Source organism: Mizuhopecten yessoensis, unplaced genomic scaffold, assembly GCF_002113885.1.
Source record: "Mizuhopecten yessoensis strain PY_sf001 unplaced genomic scaffold, ASM211388v2 scaffold6863, whole genome shotgun sequence".
Lineage (NCBI taxonomy): Eukaryota > Metazoa > Mollusca > Bivalvia > Pectinida > Pectinidae > Mizuhopecten > Mizuhopecten yessoensis.
The window spans coordinates 1286784-1295681 of record NW_018406762.1 but is presented as its reverse complement, the minus strand read 5'-3'; positions in this window follow the sequence as shown (position 1 = coordinate 1295681).

Here is an 8898-nt window from a genome sequence, read left to right as displayed (position 1 = left end):
AACTACAGGACAGTCGACTGTGTAGGAGTGCATGGTACAAACAGAATGTCTTATCTACGGTACGGATAGAAAGCGTGGTCGGTCACTGTCATATATACGGTACAGTTGCTAAAATCCTTGTCAGACCAGTTCCGTTATAGGATAGGAAAAGAAAAATGTAGAAGTGATGTAAGTTGATCAACGCCCTGCTTCTGAAAATGACTAACCCGCTCCAGGACTTTCGACAGTTCATGGACCGAACACTTGATTCTCTAAAAGCAGATCATAGTATATTGTAATGTTTCAATTGGACATAAATATGTTAAAAGGGACTCAAGTGTTCGGTCTATATATTTCCAATAATGATGCTTGTGCATTTCATTGGGCGAAATGAAATGCAACAACTATAGGAATCGTCAGCACTTTCCGTAAACAATAACCCCCCCCCCACCCCATTCACACATCCTGAGCTAGATGTTCCACCATAAATACAAAGATATATAATTTAGCTAAATATCTTTTCTATTTCTCTCCAATGTTATCTGTTTCCCAAGGTATCTCTTGCAAGTCCGTTGTCAGCATAATGACCGCGTGGAGTGTCATTCTTTCAGTGACATAAAACTTTCTTGGGTTTGACTGACCCCATTTACTCTAAAGACCGACTTATGACCTAAGCTGTTGTCAAATGAAACAAATGGTATAAGGCTAACTGTCCTAGATTAAAGGTGTCAGATATGCGAAACCCCAACACGTGGTTTCAGAGATCACTGGAGTGCCCCGGGAGACGGTCCCTTGTCTTCTCCTTCGTTCCGTCCATAATAGGTACATATTTCCTTTGTCCAGTAGATGCAATTCTGTTCTTGTATTTTGTCCTGTTGCAACTTCTTGGGGTAAGGATGGATGGTGGGATTAGAAGTCAGATATAGGTCCGCTTACGTCTTTTTTTTCTGCAGACCAAAACCTGTATAGTTCTGTGTTCTTGCACCAGGATCTGTCGTTACCAGGGGGATGACCAGGTACGTCATAATGCCGTTGATTTCTTCTTTACATGTGAAATCGATGCTGTTTGTTGAGTCTACGGTGTTGATATTGACGGTAAAATCCTTTTGCGATCCTTTCGTGATGTTTCCATAACCCTTGCTTGCACTCTTTGGAGGCAGTGCCAATTAAGTTTTGTTCCAAATGATCTATTGGCACAAGTGGAGACACTGGACTGGCCATAGTGGTGCTGAAGCGTTACAGATAGATGTTATCTCGGAGACTGACATATGTTGTTGTCAGCCTTACAAATTCCAGCAAATTCATGTTGTCCTGATCTGCAGATTTGTGGTCTTAACCAGGATCCGTCTTAAGAGGCTTCAAATGATTCTAAGTGCATTGTTAAGCTTGTGTAAGCGAGTGACCGTTTTATGTGACACGAAATTCATGTATCTTTTGAATCGTGATCGTGGATATACTTTCCGGTATAGAGGATTTGAGTTCCGGACATAGTGTTCCGATTTATCCATTAGCGGTCCAAGGATGTCTACTAACAACCTGGAAACATTGGAACCGCTGGACCTAGTAAATCTCCGTGGGTTTTAGTGGGTTGACGTTGGATGTACAGTACATGCTAGGGCTGTTCTCTGCATTGTGTTAAGGTATCGGCATCATCTCGTTTATATTTTGTTAGACAGGATGGCTGTAAGGAGCCGTGTAAACTTGCGTTAAGGTATCGGCATCATCTCGTTTATCTTTTGTTAGACAGGATGAATGTAAGGAGTGTAAACTTGCGCCTTGGATTGTTCTGAATTGAAGCTGTTACAAGTAGTTAGCTGACCATCAGCACATCTCTGACCAGCTATTAAACAAAGCGTGGCCAAAACTAATCGTCTATTTGATATTATTTAAGTGTATGATCAATCATACACACTTTACACCTTAGTGTACATACGCTTTGCCGGTCATTTGTACGATGAGGGACACAGAGTTCATAATGTGCTCGTCATCGAAACGTCACAGATTGTGATACATAAACCTGAATGCAATTTATATTCAGGATGATGCGTATCACGGAGAAGCAGCCTGCCCGATGTTTTTTATGACAGCTGCATCTATCGTCTGACTGATCTATGTACCGTGACTGGACCTTCCCAAGCTTATCGAGGATTTGCTATCAGACATCTACTTTCACTTTTCCCACAGATATGTGACGGCCATTTTAAAAACAACCGATTAATTAAAATGTATGAAATTCAAACATGTCTTCATCTTACTAGGGATCTCTGCTTTATTAAAAATGTATTCATTGTCAATATTAAAGCATAGAATATGTAACTTCACATTACACATTTTTAAGATATATATTTTTCAACAAAATCTTGCACCTTTTATTAGCAGGATAGATTCTGTGTATGACTTGTGACTGTTTGGGAGTCATTCTACCCATGCTCCGTGAAGAATAACGGAGGAGTACACTAATAGCTGCTAGACTCAACTAAATAGTTGTTACATCTACATGTGTTTCAACTAAATAGATGTCATTTGCATTGACTGTGTTTTATACCATGTGATATGTTATTTGCATTGACTGTGTTTTATCCCATGTGATATGTCCGTTGCATTGACTGTGTTTTATACCATGTGATAGTTGCATTGACTGTGTTTTATACCATGCGATATGTTATTTGCATTGACTGTGTTTTATACCATGTAATATATTATTTGCATTGACTGTGTTTTATACCCTGTGATATGCTATTTGCGTTGACTATGTTTTATACCGTGTGATATGCTATTTGCATTGACTGTGTTGTATACCATGTGATATGTTAGTTGCATTGACTGTTTTATACCATGTGATATGCTATTTGCTTTGACTGTGTTTTATCCCATGTGATATGCTATTTGCATTGACTGTGGTTTATACCATGTGATATGCTTTTTGCATTGACTGTGTTTTATACCATGTGATCTGTTAGTTGCATTGACTGTGTTTTATACCATGTAATATATTATTTGCATTGACTGTGTTTTAAACCCTGTGATATGCTATTTGCGTTGACTATGTTTTATACCATGTGATATGCTATTTGCATTGAGTGTGTTTTATACCATGTGATATGTTAGTTGCATTGACTGTTTTATACCATGTGATATGCTATTTGCTTTGACTGTGTTTTATCCCATGTGATATGCTATTTGCATTGACTGTGATTTATACCATGTGATATGCTATTTCCATTGACGGTGTTTTATACCATGTGATATGTTAGTTGTATTGACTGTGTTGTATACCATGTGATATGTTATTTGCCTTGACTGGGTTTTATACCATGTGATATGCTATTTGCATTGCCTGTGATTTATACCATGAGATATGTTAGTTGCATTGACTGTGTTTTATGCCATGTGATATGTTAGTTGCATTGACTGTTTTATACCATGTAATATGTTAGTTGCATTGACTGTGTTTTATAACTCAACTAAATAGTTGTTACATCTACATGTGTTTCAACTAAATAGATGTCATTTGCATTGGCTGTGTTTTATACCATGTGATATGTTATTTGCATTGACTGTGTTTTATCCCATGTGATATGTCCGTTGCATTGACTGTGTTTTATACCATGTGATATATTAGTTGCATTGACTGTGTTTTATACCATGCGATATGCTTTTTGCATTGACTGTGTTTTATACCATGGGATATGCTATTTGCATTGACTGTGTTTTATCCCATGTGATATGTCCGTTGCATTGACTGTGTTTTATACCATGTGATAGTTGCATTGACTGTGTTTTATACCATGTTATATGTTAGTTGCATTGACTGTGTTTTATGCCATGTGATATGTTAGTTGCATTGACTGTGATTTATACCATGTGATATGCTATTTGCATTGACTGTGATTTATACCATGTGATATGCTATTTCCATTGACTGTGTTTTATACCATGTGATAAGTTAGTTGCATTGACTGTGTTGTATACCAGGTGATATGTTATTTGCCTTGACTGTGTTTTATACCATGTGATATGCTAGTTGCATTGACTGTGTTTTATACCATGCGATATGCTTTTTGCATTGACTGTGTTTTATACCATGGGATATGCTATTTGCATTGACTGTGTTTTATACCCTGTGATATGCTATTTGCGTTGACTATGTTTTATACCGTGTGATATGCTATTTGCATTGACTGTGTTGTATACCATGTGATATGGTAGTTGCATTGACTGTGTTGTATACCATGTGATATATTAGTTGCATTGACTGGGTTTTATACCATGTGATATGTTAGTTGCATTGACTGGGTTTTATACCATGTGATATGTTAGTTGCATTGACTGTTTTATACCATGTAATATGTTAGTTGCATTGACTGTGTTTTATAACTCAACTAAATAGTTGTTACATCTACATGTGTTTCAACTAAATAGATGTCATTTGCATTGGCTGTGTTTTATACCATGTGATATGTTATTTGCATTGACTGTGTTTTATACCATGGGATATGCTATTTGCATTGACTGTGTTTTATCCCATGTGATATGTCCGTTGCATTGACTGTGTTTTATACCATGTGATATGCAATTTGCATTGACTGTGTTTTATACCATGTAATATATTATTTGCATTGACTGTGTTTTATACCCTGTGATATGCTATTTGCGTTGACTATGTTTTATACCATGTGATATGCTATTTGCATTGACTGTGATTTATACCATGTGATATGCTATTTCCATTGACGGTGTTTTATACCATGTGATATGTTAGTTGTATTGACTGTGTTGTATACCATGTGATATGTTAGTTGCATTGACTGTGTTTTATACCATGTGATATGCTTTTTGCATTGACTGTGTTTTATACCATGTGATATGCTATTTGATGGTCATCTCGTGGTATACAGTCAATAAATTGTTAATTGGATTTCTATTTCTATTTTCACACCAAGGATAATGTTCTAGGAAGGCGAGAGAGAATTGGAAATATCCTAATAGGTGACTTCTATTTGTCTCTTCAGTCGCAAGAAGAGCACTGCATTACCAGTGTTACATTGTCTTGGCTGTTGTCGGTGGTTTTTCCAGATACTCTGGTTTTCTTCCATCACCATAGCTGTTAATGGGAGGTAAGGCACAACCAAACCAAACCAAACCGAACGAGTCTTTCTAGGAATGTAACGTGGAAGATCGTTGCCAGGAGTAACACAATAGTCCGAAAGCTCCACTTCCAGCTCAGCATGGTATTCCTGGGGCAAAACTCCTGCAAGTTTTCCTGTAATGGCCATCACATCAATATGGGTTTACGAACCACAGATTGGCAACCGCTGAACCTCAGATAGCTATATATAGGGACACTTGAAACAGATCTATACTTAAATTAATATAGAGTAAAATATGTTTATCTTTATTTTCACCAATACAGATCATATTATTGACATTATGTAAATGTTAACATTTGATATATTTTATTGTTAAGAGTTGGTGTATTACATGGATACGTAAGAATGTTATATTATTGTTAAAGTTACATTAGGTTGTTTAGTGTCAAGTTGTTATTTAAAGCTGTAAAATTATTTAATCAATACCATCACGGACATAGATAGCATCTAATCTAATTTCCCGATACCATTGATCTGGCTAGTCAATGCTGTACACTTGTACTTGTTTGAGGCGTGAAACGATATTATTTTATAAATGTCTACATCTTTAATTCCATTTAAGTATTAATTTGTTCAGAATTTAAGTATATTTGTTATGATTGCTGCTGGATGTTTCAATGAAATTTCTTGAAAGACAAGGCTATTATATATTGTGACAATTAATGCAATGTATTTAAGCTTTTATAGTTGCTTTGTCCGCTAGAATGTCATTTGGAGGTGTTGTGATTGCCTATTTACATTTGTTTGTTTGCATTTAACCCTTTCACCCCTAGTTAACTTTAGTAGACTGTACCATACATTCATCTGGATGAGTCCATTATAGTCTACAGTGGTGAAAGGGTTAATAAGTGAAGGTTATGGTACGTCATGCCCATTGTTTATATTTCTGTCGTAGTACTGGAGTGGAACAGGACCGGGTTGTTCACAAGTGATTAGGTGGCTCAGTTGATGATAGAGTGTCGGTCTAGTTTGTAGGGTTCCGAGTTTGAATCCAAGTCTGGCCGTGCGTTTAACATCTCCCGTTACATCATCTTTCTATTTCCAAGAACCAATATGTTGTTTCTTATTTTAATTCATATTGAATGTCAAAAATGTTGCTCCCACACTTTTCTTCCCCATTTGAATTTCTGAAAGTTGACATGTATGTATCACGAATATACAATCATGTCTCATGCTAACTTGGGTATAAAGACAACAAACCAATGTAATCACGTCTCCTCCTAACTTGGGTATAAAGCTAGCAAACCATGTCATCACGTCTCCTCCTAACTTGAGTATAAAGCTAGCAAACCATGTAATCACGTCTCCTCCTAACTTGGGTATAAAGCTAGCAAACCATGTAATCACGTCTCCTCCTAACTTGGGTATAAAGACAACAAACCATGTCATCACGTCTCCTCCTAACTTGGTTATCAAGACAACAAACCAATGTAATCACGTCTCCTCCTAACTTGGGTATAAAGACAACAAACCATGTAATCACGTCTCCTCCTAACTTGGGTATAAAGCTAGCAAACCATGTAATCACATCTCCTAACTTGGGTATAAAGACAACAAACCATGTCATCACGTCTCCTCCTAACTTGGGTATAAAGACAACAAACTATGTCATCACGTCTCCTCCTAACTTGGGTATAAAGTCAACAAACCGTGTCATCACGTCTCCTCCTAACTTTGGTATAAAGACAACAAACCATGTCATCACGTCTCCTCCTGACTTGGGTATAAAGACAACAAACCAATGTTATCACGTCTCTGAAGAACATATAAGTTTATTGACAGATCTGAGAACAATATCAACATTCACGATACTCTAATGACACCCCCACATAAACAAGTCAATAAGTAGCGTCCATAACTTAGCATTCTACCAGTGACAAGCACAAAGGGACATAACGCGTGAAGTATGTCAAGGGACATAACTCACGGAGTCTGTGAAGGGAGGTTACTCATATAAAATCTTCTCCAAACACCTAACTCCAAACCGATAGATTAAGAACAGGTTTATTTGATCAAAAGATGCAGGTTAGGAAAGGGGTTTCCGTTTGGTTGTAGAAGGGAACTATATCGGGGCATCGGGCTAACCACTGGTAGAATACAGTAAATTTAACTCGCAATAAACAATAAACACTAAAACGAACAAATCCATTGATACATGTAAGTTATTGCTAGCTTAAATGATAACCATAAAATATAGATCTGTCCACAATAACATGTTTTATCAATTAAATACTGTAATAAAATGAAATGGTTACATCTAATAATTCTACACAACTTCCATGAAATGATGAATGAAATGAACAAGATGTGATGTATTTAATGGAAAGCAAGGCAATAGTGTACACTGAGTTCATGTGTTTAATGGAAAGCATGGCAATAGTGTACACTGAGTTAATGTGTTTAATGGAAAGCATGGCAATAGTGTACACTAAGTTTATGTGTTTAATGCTTTGAGTTATAAAAAAAAAACACTGTTAGAACTTATATTCAATTTTAAAGGAATAAAGATGAAGTTGTAAATGTATTCGCAGTAAATCTGCAAATGCTGTAAGTTATCATTTAACAAGAGGCCCATGGGCCTTAACGGTCACCTGATATATTTATACAGAGAGTTGATTTTTGTTTTTAACATGAACAGAAATATTATTCAAAGTGACAAAAAACAATAAAACCACCTTATTCAATATCTAGCATGCAGATTTAAGACTGAAAAGTATTTGAAACTAGCACCTCTGATTCTAAACAAGGAAAATGAAGAAATTTTATTTTAGCACACAGACTCCATTGGGCCCCACCCTACAGCCCTTGGGGGTAGGGATGGCTCAAAATTTACAAAGTATCAAACTGTCAACTTAGGGTTATAATTCCAATCAAGTTATCAACATGTAATATTCAAAGTATCATTTGCCATTATAAACCATANGAAATTCACAATTTTGGTAAAGCACCTTAAGACCCTTCCATCTATGAAGAGTATTTGATTCTACCATATCTGGGTCTTGAGAAGAAGATTTTTGAAATTTCAGTCAATTCAACCCTTTTTGGCCCCACCCACCCATTAGCCCCGGGGGGTCAGTCAGGGCTGATATGCGCATACTATCAAACTGCTACCCAATACTGATCATGCTAACCTAAATTGAATTACTTCCAATGGCAATTAAACAAATGTTGGTCCAAAATGTGATTTCCCTATATAAACTATAGTAAAGTTTACCCACTCCCCAGGGGAAAACGTGAGACCCCAGGGTCAAGAAATTCACAATTTTAGTAAAGCACTAGTTAATGCCATTTGACATCTCTGAAAAAAAAGCTAAAAGTATGGAGTATATGATACTGACACATATAATTGCACCCCACTAAACTTGAGCTAACCAGACAGACACACCCGTAGAGGTGAAATAAGTGGCCACTACAGTTTATACACGGGACAACCATTCCGTAAGCTACCATAACCAGATTTATCAAGCATATAATTTTGATTGACATATATGGACACTTTTTCATAAGTGAATATAAAAAGGTTTAGCAAGCAGGTAACTTTGATCGATGTATATATGGATTTAGTTTCTATATATAAAGCGAATATAAACACATCTTGCAACAAGGTACCTTTGATTATCATACATGATTTCTTTTTTCATAAGCAAATATTAAGCAGGTGTACAGCATTGATTGACATACAGCCTATACTACAGAATTCAACTATAGTCTGTAAAATCACAAACACTACTCGGAGTATAGAAAAAATTTAGGTTTAGATGGTGGTGAA